This window comes from Lepidothrix coronata, unplaced genomic scaffold (genome assembly GCF_001604755.1).
Source record: "Lepidothrix coronata isolate B3197 unplaced genomic scaffold, Lepidothrix_coronata-1.0 Scaffold253, whole genome shotgun sequence".
NCBI classification, from domain to species: Eukaryota; Metazoa; Chordata; class Aves; order Passeriformes; family Pipridae; genus Lepidothrix; species Lepidothrix coronata.
In genome coordinates, this window is record NW_016690433.1 from 636,885 (window position 1) to 650,283 (window position 13,399).

Genomic DNA, 13,399 nt, shown 5'->3' on the forward strand with positions numbered 1-13,399 from the left:
GTGCGAGTACTTATCAGGCTTACTGTTAGGATTGGCAATTTAGGAAGCTTGGCAAGGATACAATTTAGGAAACCTGCAACGGGAAAGAAAAGGATCAGCATACAAGTTCCCATGGTAAATAAAATCACATCCAGATCTAAGAAAATCCATTAAATGCCATAGATTACAGAAAAAAAGCAGCCCCTTCATTAATACATGAAAAGGATTCTTGAATTTGTATGCTAATGGAGACAAATATACTGTTGTGAAGTTATTTTTCATATGCTATGGATCTAATATCAGATCATAATTATCCAGGGGCACTTCACAGTTGATTTACTTAGCACAAAGAAGAAAGCAGTCTCTATGCAAATATACATGGTCACCTATAAATAGATTTAGCAGCAAATTTAATCTAATCCCAGCACAAGGCTACTACTCCAGTGGGTGATGATCACCTTATTCAGAAAAACATTGCTCTGCTCTGTTTTGTAGTACCAAGCAGTCTTATTTCTTTTCTCTCTATGTAATTATGTGTTTTCTCTGTAGGAGCTACAGAGCATCTGCAGATCCTAACTTGGGAGGTCAGGGATTTGACACAATCTGCTTCTGTTGGAGGTTTTTCTCAATTTGCATATGCTGTTGTTGGCCTTTTCCTGCAGCCTAAGTGAGTGAGTCCAATCGCGGAACCCTGCTGTGATCAATAAACATTGGAATTTTAGCAAGTATTTGGGGAATAAGATTTGAGTTTTTCCAGCATAGAGCTTTTTTTGAAATATGAGAAAATGCAGTAGTTGAAAAGCCTATTTCTAGAAAGTCTGCCCATTAAAAAACACTGTGATTTGAGACATTTCTTCTTCTTTTGTCATTTGAAAGAAGTCACCTTTATGGCTGATGAAAGACTTTTTTCAGTGCACTGTATATTCCCAACAAATCAGGAACCAAATAATAGGACATAATAAAATAAGATGACAATATCTTCAGGAAGGCCATTTAAATGCATTATCATATATTCCAGTGTAAAAAAAATATTTATAGCAAGCATATAACCCTTGTTGCTAGTTGTATTAAATATTCATTATAGCTACTATAATGAACAACATGTTATAGAGGGACTTAATTATTCAGAAATTCTAAGGATCGGAGTTTTGTAAAAGAAAGAAAGATTTTTTTTCTGGTTTGTTCAAGCAAATTAAGTTCAAGAATGTGATCCATGTTATCCTATGAAGACATAGTTGTATGACTATTGGAAGCCATATTTTCACTGTAATTTCAGAATATAAACTGCCTTGAGGAAAAGTCACAGCAGACACATGGATTTGTTCAAGCTCTATCTGTACCATAATTTTCATCTAATGGAGTGGTATTTAAATGAATCACCTGATCTTTAGGTGGACTTTAGCCCCAAAATCAGTAGGCCTTTGATAGGTTGCAAAGAGGAAAAGATATGGTTGTCATTACTCCAAACAGGTACGTTTTTTAGATGTTTAAAGATACAAGACAAAGAAGTTATAAGTAGAAGAATTTCAAACAACACAGAGCTTCAATCAATGCCCAGCAAAAGATCAATTTATGAAGCACACAATCATACAGAATAAGCATAGTTCAGATTTTAAATTAATTTTAATCCTCCCCTAATTCCTCCATCTACATACCTGTGTATACATCTGTTCAAACTGCTTCTCCCAAGTGATCATGTATCACCTTTGGTAATGACATTAATAAACCTCAGAGACGACAGCTCGGAATCTCCCTAATGTCACCATGAGTGATTCACTCTCCAGCAAGGACTGGCAGCCAACTAGCTGTCATGTTGCTGCTGTTTCTTTAGTACAACGGAATAGAAAAGGACAGGATTAGGAGAAATGCTTTAAATAAATCTCTCAAGTGTCGTGAATGCATTTGGCCAATAGATAACAGTATACTGTATGGCAAGTAATAGCATTAGAGAAATTTCAATTAGCGGTCCAGATCTTCACCCCTAGTGCAGTTTCTGTAGTGCTTTGATAGTACTGAAAGAAAATTTGCCTGAAGTGCAGTATATGCTTTTATCAGGGAATATCTCTAGCCAAGGTAATGATGCAGTAAGTCCTTTCAGCTTTGCTATATAGTTTGGAAAGTTCTAAAATGGTATCTTAATTGTAACTCTAGCATAGACTCAGGCTATCATAATTCATCTGACTGTTAATCCCAAGATATTTTCCTAAAGTGGATGTTTTTCTTAGTCACCTTTTATGAGAGGGCAATCAAATGCAGGGATGAGTATGCAATATTCCCTCTGGGTCACAACATACTTTAGAAATTATATCTATCTCTGTCCAAAACCACAGCCCTCACCCTGCTCTGTTGTTCTAACCACCTTGTTATTCTTCACTCCCACTGGAAAAATGGCTTGAAGTTATGCCAAGATTATTTATTAGGAGAAATAATCTGTTATAGTTTACAAATCAAGATCTGTAAGAAATGCCTGTAAGGTTTGAAAGAGATAAGTGTTTTCCTTTATGCCAAATATCTGGCTGTTACAGTCCAAAATTCAGATACCAACAGAAAAGGAACTGCTAGGATTAGACAGGAAACCTTGGGTCACAGGGGCTGGGGAAAAACCCACCATCTAAGAGACCAGACAAGACCCATTGATATCATTAGTGTGGATTGTCCTGATCTCCCCCAGCAGGATGTAGAGAGAATTTGCATGATGCTATCAGATATCCCATTGTTTTCTCCCTTCCTCTATAAAGTCTTCTTTCAGGTAAAGTTGACCACCCTTCCCCAATGTAACCCTGCTTGCTGGAAATATCAAACATTTTCCCCAAAATGTAAATACTATATCTGAGAAATATAAAGTCATTTTTCCCCTTATGTCACCCCTGTTACTGGAAATGCTAATAGATTGTGGAAACTCCTGTTTGGAACAACCCTGCCTCCTCATTAGTATGTAAGCCCCCAAGACCCTTAAATAGCACTTGCTTGTTCAATAAATCATTCCAGTTTTTACCCCCATATCTGGGATTTGATAGCTTTATTGGACTGTTACATCTGGCCACCATAGATTAGCTCCAGAGCACAGGCTGCTCTCTGATCTGCAGGTCTCACGTATCCTTCTCTGCACGTTTTTACTTGGTGGGATTATGAGAGAGACTTAACATTTTTTGCCATGCTTCAACCTCTGCGTATTTATTAATTACTTTTTGAAACCTTGTCCTTTCTTTTCTTGTTAAAAAAAAGAGATGCTTTGGTGCATTTATTGATGCACTGAGAAAGCAAGAGATTCAAGTATGATGGCAGATGAGAGAATGGAAAGATCAAACAGAAGCCCAAAACCACCTTCTGACAGAAGTCTTTGCTGTGCCAGCACTGCATCTTGACTGTTGGAGGAGAAGAATTTGACAGATATGAAGATTGGAAAAAGGACACTAAGCCTAAATTCTCTTATGAAGATGAGACCTCTCAATGAAAAGAAATGGACTGTTTAAACAAAAGCGTTATGAGCTTTGCACTTTATTTTCTAGTTTATTGTACTATTCCCTGTTTACTGTACCCCAAGTTGTTGAAAGTTCTCCTGTTCCTCATGGTCCTGAACCCTATCCTCTGACTGGTTAGTTTTTGGTGCATTGCAGTGTCTTTCCTTATTCGGTTGTGCCATTCCCTTAGTTTGCAGGTTCCACCTTAACTCCTTCCCAGTTGTGCCCTCCTTCCAGCACTTTCCTGCCCTACCCTATATAAGGGGGAAGCAATTTTAATAAACAGGCCATTTCGCTCCAGACCCCTGAAGTGTGCTGACCCTTTTTATCTTCATGGGCCTTCACTTGACCAGTAAAGAAAAAGGAGCATTTACTGCACCTGAGACAGGTGAGAGGAGATAGTCAGAGCAGCACTTCACTTCTAGCTCTGCCAGCTGGTCAGTCCTGTCAAAAACTGAGACACTTATTAGCACAATTCAGTAGAGCCTCAGCCAAGTGTAATTATGATTAGTTGCATCCAGAATGAATTTTCACATAAATCTTTACTGAGTTCCCTTATCTAGGCCAAGACACTCCTTCTTTGGACAAAAAAAATAAATGAAGCACCGCTCTTTTTTGTTTCTCCAGGAGAGCGCTTTCTTCCTTGGTCGCAGCTGAGTACAGCCAGCTCCCACAGCACCACCATCAGGAGCGTGCTTGGGCTCATGACCAGGTCTGCTGCAAAAGGGCAAAGCATTTCTAGAAGGCATGATTATCTAACACTCTTATTTTTCTTGCTACGTATTGCAAAACTGATATTTATAAGACGGTAGACTGCTCAACAGCGCAGACTGCCTACAGGAATGGGCGTCAGAATTTTATATAAGGGAAAGAAGCTGCTCCAGAACAGAGCACCCTAACTACTACTACTAAACGTTGAAGGGAAAGGAAGCCTTGCATATTCTGCTCAGTATATTTCTCTACTCCCTCTCTCCTTCCTTACAACAGAGATATCAAGGTAGATTTGATTCAGTGAATTTCAAATTAGATATTCCTTAGCCCAGAATCAGTCCAGCTCTGACCTGGTTGTGGGAGATACTCAGTCACGTCATGTAACAGATGTGTAATGTAGCACATCAACTGGTACTCACCTGCCTAGAAAACCACAACCTGTCTCAGTTATTTGTGACCTGAAGTCTCACTTAAGACAGGAGTTTAATAACAAAACCAAAGCTCTTTTTTAAAAAGATGTCATCTATCAAAACAGAAAAATACTAAATAAATTATTAATAAACTTCAGTGAAAATGGTTGTTATCTGTGATCCGGAAAAAGAGTGTTATTTTTCATTCGGCATCCCTTCATTGCCACTGATCTGTTCCTCACATTGCTCTCTCTGCCTTAAATCCTGCATCCCTTTGCCTGGTGCTACTATACTAATTCTGATGGAAAAGATAGGCACAAATATGAAACTCCTTGTCAAACCTGTGGTGGGTAATAAAAGATATTAGGTGGATAAAAATAATATAAAATAGGTGGATAAAATGTGTGTAATAATACTCTACAGCCTGACAGTGACATTGCAAAAGTCAGTGGAAGTGCGTGACATACAGAAATACATAGAAATATCATCCATCTCAAGACCTTTAAGCAAGGTGAGCATCAGAAGAGACATACACTTACCTTACTCTTAACCTTTGATAACTATGAAATTATGGCTGTTATTATATTCTTAGTTTATGTTCTCATTCAATAGGTCTAGACAGCTGAATCCAGATTAAGATTATGAATGCAAAGACCCTGATGTCCTTTGTCACTGGGAAAACAGACAACGGTGTCTATTATTCTTATACTAAGCTGCAATGAAAGAAAAAGCTTAACATTTCATTAAAGTATTAAGTCTGCTTTGCATTTTAACTGTACATTGTGACTCCCTATAAATGTAGAAGCTGAGAGCTGACAGGAGAACAGGACTTTCCTGTTCTTCTTTCAGTGGTGCTATGGATGATATTTTGGGGAAGGAAATGAAAAGCGTGGTAACTGCTGTAGTGCTCCGCTTAATATTTTTACTGATGTCAAATCCTGTTTTCTTTAGGAAAAACACAGAGAGAAACAAAAAGCCTAAAGAAAACAATGCCAAAGATAACAAGGCAATTTCTGCCTTTGTAAACTGTGATATTTCCAGCAAAGTTGTTGGAGAAATATTGACACAGCACCGTTTTATTAGCCTCCAAGACATGACCTGATCTCCTGTGGGCCATACTGGTTCTGAAATGGTCTGGTTGTTTCCTTCCAGCTCCTTCTTTGGCCACAGATCCAAAGAGATATAAACAAAATTTCAACTCTCCTGAGTGCCAAAGCCAGACTTTTATTAAGTGTGCAGGGACCCTTAGGTCAAGGTGAACAATAATGAAGAGAACAGATCAAATGACAGGTGAGAAGACAAACAAGGGCAAGGACTCTGTTATCACTTACATGTGCTATTCAGGACTCTCAGATGCAAATGGAGGGGGTAACAAGGACTATGGTACAGTAGGCAGCAGGCTGCAGTTTCCTGAATGATGGAAGAGCAAAGACACACAAGTTTTAGACTCAGGTCTCTTAGCCTTTCTTCCTGTGTCAGATGCACCAATCTCTTAATTGGTCAGCACTGAGGCAGCAGTGCTTAGAATTTCAAATTATACTTTTTAACTGTAATTCAGTCCCAAAATATTTATATTAGAGAAACTATTACTTTTGTACTCTCCAAAAATTTATCTTGTTACCAATTAAGGATGAGCAAAACAGTTACAAAAATACAGTAAACCCACCAGTCGTTCTCCCAGGCTTCAGGGTGTGTTTGCTGAAATGCAAAATATCTTTATTGCGCACCACTGTTTCTTTTGGTCAGAATTGAAAAGAGAACAGCTTTATGAAATATTTCTGGCCCACCTGGATTTCTAGCCACCATCCCAATTAGGCCTTTAAGGCTTCCACTGGTCTGAAACTCTGCCTTAAGGCAAAGTTCTCTGCTCCTGTGGATAAAACAGCCTTCTGCCCTCTGCCCTGAGGCTTTTCAACAGTCAATGATACTCAGAGCTACACTTACCTGTTTCATTTCCAGGAAGATGCTAACTATTATAGTTTTATAGGCCTTGGGGAACAAACTTAAGTGAAACTCCTGTAGCATACTGGTTAACCATTCTCTAGCTTCTCTGTGCCATAAAGAAAATAAAGGTGGCAGCTGAGGAACCAGAATAAGACTTCTCAGCTCTTTCTGCCCTATTGCTCCTGGTGGTTTTGCTGCTTCACTAACAGAGTAGAGTCCTACAAGGGACAACAGGAGTAGAACTGTCAACTCAAAAGGCAGAGCCTCATTGCCAAAGGGACTGCTTTCACCATGAAAGCAGAGACAAAACACAAAATAAATTTATACTATTTTCCTAAATGAGATCAGGCAATCATAGTTGTACAACGACAATTCAGTCAGCACACTAAAACAAAGTGAGTTTCTCTTGTTGGTCACAGACAATAGTGAGAGTTAAGTATAACTAAAGGCAGACTTCAGAATCTTTCATCACCTCGAAACCTTATCACCCAAGTCAGTTAAAGGAAAGAGGCTTCTCCAGTGCTTTTCAGTCAGGCTGGTCATTGAGGCCATGCTCAACACCATCATGTAGGCCTACATCAACTTCCATTCTTATTGCCATTACAAGTTTTGTATAGGAATGTGGACCCAAAAGTCAAAACATGTAAAATGACATTCAAGACAATTATAATCCAGTGTCCTACTAAGCTTTCTCTTTGACTACCATATTCTATGTCATATTCTAGAGGGAATTTTAAGAACTGGATTGGATTTTTCCATTTAAAATCAAAAAATTCGTCATAATTCCTCCTTACATTTTAAAATGTTATAAAAAAGATCTACCAGTAGTAGCCATGGTGAGTTTCCCCCTAAACAATCAGGTTTTCAATATAGGTACCAGCTGCTGGAGCAATAACTCTCACCTGCCAGAACGGTACTTGTTCATCTGGAACAAAAGACTGTTTCTCTTCCATATGTCCTGAAGTCTGATTAGGGACCAAAAGAAGAGATACTCCTGTCTTTTCCCAGATTTCTTACAAGTTTAAAACCAAATCACACTTGATTTAGGTAAGTAACATAAAAATAAACTGGGACAGGCACTTAAGAATGCAGTGGTTCCAGATTTTATGTTCCTTTTGTGTTGCTTCTAGGTTTTGCCTTTTGCAATATTTTCCTAGCTTCTATGAGTCTCAAAAATAGAACAAAGAAAAATGACTACTTCAATTTGTAGCATAGTCTGTCTTGTCCTTTTTAGTAGTACACGAGGACTTAAATGTCAAAAGACTGGTTATTTAAATATATTCTACAGAAAGCATGGATTGGCCCCTTTACGTATCAGATTAATATATATGGCTTAATGCTTTTAACTATCAACATGAATGCAGTTTTTTGTAGCCCCGCTTCAAGATGTCCAAATGTGAAAGCCAGCAAAAATTAACTGTTTTATATGCTTTGAAATCCAAGCAAACATGGAAAAAAAGCACAACCTGAACTTTGACTCTTGGATTTCTGAGGTAAACATTTGGTGTCATATTAGACATGGCATATTTTTCTTGCACTCCAGTTGTCATCCAAGGCGGATGCAGGTATCTTATAAGCCCTGCATAGCTGTATCTGGATCCCTGAGTGTTATTCAAAGATCTTGGATAATGGAGAATATCTCAAATGGCTCTAGCTAGACATTATGTTTAAACAACTCAGCCTAATCCTTTGATTTGACCCACTACACCCAGGTCTTGTATTGTTATTAGTTTTTTTAAGAACTCAGAATGATATAAAATAGAATTGCCAAAGTTTTTGCTTCCTACATGATATTGTGCAAATATTCAAGGGAAGAAGATTAAAAAATATCTTTTCTTGGTTTCTGTTTCCTATTCAGAGACAAATTTCTGGGAATACAGCCACAGTACCTTATTAGAAGAAGTCCTATGCCCCTAATTCCAGATTTATATTGAAATTTGTCCAGATGATGAGCAAGAAAGAAATGTGAAAGAGGATGAGATTTTTTTCCATTAACTTCAGGTGTCAAAAAGAAGCTAACAATCCCCTCCAAAAAAACCAATACTACCAAGCCCCACAGTTCTGCACAAATATGGCAGAAAAATAAAAACAAGACTATTTCACTCTGTTTTGACAGTTATTTTATCCAGTATTTCTTATTCTGTAACCCAGATAAGTCTTCTTGTCTCTTGGGTTCCCGAGGAAGTTTTATTTTCTTTTAGAAAATGAAGACAGCTCTCTCCTTGCCTGTAGGGCAAAAGGGACTAAAGACCAAAAGCGAAAAATAAAAATCTTCTCTTTTGCTACTGCACCTCTGTTTATGAAGGACAGAGATAAAGGAAGTGGATACCACTGGGGAAGAAGGGCTGCAGCTCAGCAAGTTAAGCCTTCTAGTCTCTGCCACTATGCCTGTTGCACCACGTTCCACAAATTGTGCTTTCAGACCTACTTTTTCAAATGCACTTCAATAAGCTCATAACCCAGGACTAGACCAGAAAGACTATAAAGAAGGCAGAGTAGTTCAAAATCTATAATTAAAATAAAAATGAACACTTGTCTAGCTTCAATCCTTTCCTTCATTTCTGTTTGTTGTACTTCACTACACGCACAAATTTTAAACCTTCGTTGCTGCACTGGGAAGTCCCCCCGACTGACAGCAGAGCTAGGATAAAGAGGTGATATATGTAGGTAGTTTAAAGAATTCAGAATTGATTTTGAAATTTGATTTCACTTGACACAACAAGAATAACCATGAGTCTGCCTCCCTACAAAGAGGTGACAGGCACACAGGAAAAGCGCAGACCATTTTCTGCCAGGATCTAAAGCCTTATACTTGCATTGACTGCAAGGGTTGGCAACCATCACCTCGTCAAAGAATCAGCTCCATGGCATCACACTTTTTTTTACATTAAAACAGTGAGACTTCCACCTAGTTATATAAGAAGGAATACTTAAACTTTACTCCTCAGTGGTAATCTTCTTGTTTACAGTCAAGCAGGGTGAAAAGCTAGTAGAATACAACACTTTGACATTCTGTTTGAAAATATTTGTTATTCATGGGCTTTAATTTAAAATAAGTTTGAGCAAAATCATAATAAGAGCTATCTAAGTCCAGTAAACCACCACGTTGCATAAATTTGCAGGACCATATATTCTGCTATAATTGCAAATTATTTCAAACATGTCTTCAGGTTACAGAAAAGTATTTCCTTGGGAAGATAAATTGAATTTAAGCTAGATACATACAGTAAGCTACAGCAGTTCTTTTGTTGTTTGGGGCTTTTTTTCATAAGCAAAATGCATCCTTCTATAGTGGCAATAGTAATAATAGTTCAGACAGTGAGAGCATAACTCAGTCTCTAACACATGAGATCTGATTGGAAATTTTAGTCAACTATTTGACTAAAATACAGGCCTGACAGAGGATTTGAGAGAGGCACATGGCCTACCAGAGTGGAGGCTGAAAAACAAGCAGGATGCTTTCAGCCATTGCAGTGGCATCAGACTCCATGTTTAAATAACTGAATCCTACCATGCCTCTTATCCTAATAGACTTCAGGGGGAAAAAGCTTAAAATATAGTATTTTTTCTGTGGTTAGCAATAAACAATAAAGGGTATTAAAAGTCCACTGAAAATTAAACAGTGAATTGACCTGAAAAGGCATTGAGTCAGTCTCATAAAAATCAGTCAGCTGGGCCATATTTTCTGTATTCAGAAGTTGCTTCTTAGATTATTTGACAGAATATAGCCAGTTGTCTATGTTGTGAGGAGCAACATATTTTCAGATGAGTAACATCTGAAAAGATTTTGGAGAACAGGTTCACAGGCATAAGTGTAGAGAGTTAAAAAAACGTGATTACCAGATTAGATGATCTATTTTCAATTACTCAGATTCATGAACAAAACTAATTGGCCAAATTTGGGTATTTTCACCTATCTCTGTGTAGGAATCAAGACTGGAAAGAGCAACTAGCTCACCTTGTCAATTTCTGGCATTAACATGTATAATATGAAAAGCAAAAGATCAGGTTGATTCAACAGAGGTCTTTCTCCAACTGTCTGATTTTATCTCCTTATATTACTTAGCATTTTTTATACAAGAAAAATCATTAAATATTCCATATATAAACAGAGATAAACCATAATCTAGAATGGAAACCCTGAAAAGTCTTTTTTCACATAAAAGAAAAATCTCATAAAAGCCAGGCTAAGAAAAAATACGTGCTATAATATTCCAGAGATTTTTTTCCTTTGGTGCCATTATCTGGGGCAATTTATGCTTAAAAGTTGAAAACATATATATTAAGCAAGGAACTTCATAATTCATCTCATATTATGTTAGGAATAGATTATTCTAAACCATTTCTTGATCTAATTTTTAAGTCATTGATTTGACAAATGATTTTCATTTTGTGATGTTTCATAATCTTGTCTCAGAATCCTGAGAAGAAGAAGAATTGTAAGGCACTTAATGCACATGCCTGAAAGCTGCTTTAAGACAGGATAGTGAAAAGGAAACATCACCTGAGTGGTTTAATATTAATGAAAAAAAATCACAAAGCCGCAAGGAAAACTGCATTGTGTTGTTCTTCCATGTCTTTAGGACTGCAGGAATATTTTATTGGCTGAGAGTAAGCATTCCCAGTGGTCCACCCACCAGAGACAAGAGCAGATGTTTGAGGAGAAAATGAGGAAGCTGCTATCCTGAAGAAATACAGAGTAATTTCTCTGTAAGAAAAAATAATTTTAATCTTCTTTAAAAAAAAATAAATCTAACTGTTTATGTTGTGACAACTGAGAAAGCTCTCTTCTAAATACGTGAGCTTTGTTCTCATGTTTAAAGCTATGAGATGTAATTACTAAGAATGGTTGGAGGTTTTTTTAATTTATCGGGGATGTGGGCTAAATTATATTTGCAGGAAAAAGCAATTAAGCAGATACTTACTCGTGTTATAAAAGCATTTTCAGTGATCTACTGGTTTCGCTTCATTCTATATTTTCTGGTAAAGGCAACTGCTTTTCAATATTGCCTGTACTGCCAGCCTGAAAACTTACCACTACCAGATGATGATTACTTTCTTTTTTTCATTCCTTTTCCCCACTATAACAAGTTATCTGGGGAATTTCCTCTCCTTTTTTCCTCATTAAAGGTCTCTTTTTTTTAAGAATAAAATGAAATATTTATGAAAAATAATGTACCCTTTATATCCTGCAAAGAGGATTCTTTTGTTCATTTGTGGGTTTTCTGACATGAAAAGTGGAAATTAAGCAATTACTTTACTAATCTTATTTTGCTCTGTATCGCAGAGTTTTGACCTGCAGAGTTCAGTCAGTATTTTCGTCTGTGTTATCTCTGCAGTGAGTCTAAGTGCTACTGACCACACAGCTGAGAAGCGTCAGGTAAAAAGCATGACTGCAAACAGAACCAGCACTTTGTTCTCCTGTGATAAATAAGACGTGATTTCTTTGTTAATATTTTACTGAATCATCAAATTGAAAACACAGCATAGAATATCCAAAGCGGGGGGCGGAGGGTGGGGGGGAGGGGTAGGCAGTGGAACTTCTCCTACCTGGATTTTGGTAAAATCCAAATTCTGAGACAGTTACAGGGTAATAGCTGAGAGAGAAAACATGGGGAAAGTTGGCAGGCTCAGGAAAACAGAAATGGCTTGCTTCCTCAGTTGCAGCATGAGGACAAGGACCAGCTAATCACACCTAGTTCCAGGGAACACCACATCAGCAGAGCAGGGACAAACCTTTCTGCTAGTGGTCTAGATCCCACAGTATTATTCCTTCCCTGAACTTCAATCTGGTATCTTTGCAATGCCATCTTTATACAGTTTTTCTTTATACCTGTCTCCAACAGGTGCCAATTAAACTCTTCCATTTTTTAATTCAGACCTCCTCTAGGCAGCATGGGTGAGGTATATGTAAACAGCTATCCCTCCCTTAAGTTTCAAATCCCTCCCCTCACTGCAACTTTAGCCCTTGGTATGCACAGTATGCAAACCTTGTATCATCTGCAAACCTCAGGTTATCCCTTCCCAGGCCATTTTTTTAGCCTTCTTCCTTTTGGGAACCTCCCTGTATGTTCTCAGTCAGCAGAAGGGAAATTAAAAGATCAGGGAAAACACTATGGCAGTGAATTCCTCCACAGGAACTGTCTTGTTTTCCTCCTTTCTGGAAAAATCACTGTCACAGATTAATATCTGCCAGTCTCAGATGTAAATCATAGGTGGTCAGTACTGGCTTAGGACTGAGTGCATTAGTCGGACTAGGAGTGCACTTCTGAAGTGAGTCTCCTGGTTATTCCCACTAACTTTTTGCATGAGTTGGATTCCTTTTGGATTAAATTAAACTAGAAGATGCACTTAATGCAAAGTAGCTGTTAGTGGGTATTTTATCCTCAGGCCCAGGCTAGCGTTACTCCAAAACAGAATGCTTGAAATACAAATATTGTGGACATTTCAATCTCAGTACTGAAGGTATTGTCTTTCTAATCTGCTCTTGCTCATCCATACTGCTTGCAAAGGGAGACAATGCCTATGCAGAGTTTCAAGGCTATAGGCTGAACAAATTTCTCTTTAGTTCAGGAAGAAGAGTCTGGCTGAGGTGGTAATAGATGGACCCATGGATTTCTCATGGAAGCTGAATGGACTAACACTCATCTTTGTGGTTTGCGGAGCTTGCTATCAGAGGAAAAGCTAAAGCCTAAGACAGCAGCTCAAAGATCTGCAGTAATTAGGCAGTAAGAGAGCATAAGTTTCAGAGGAGCAGCCCCATTGCCCCTTACCTGACCACAGTCAAGTCACCGGAGAGTTATGACAACTGTGCTCATCAGAAAAGTAAGGAATAGCTCATCAGCATCCAGCTTGCAGGAAATTCATTCCTTTGCATTTAAGACGTAGAAAGAC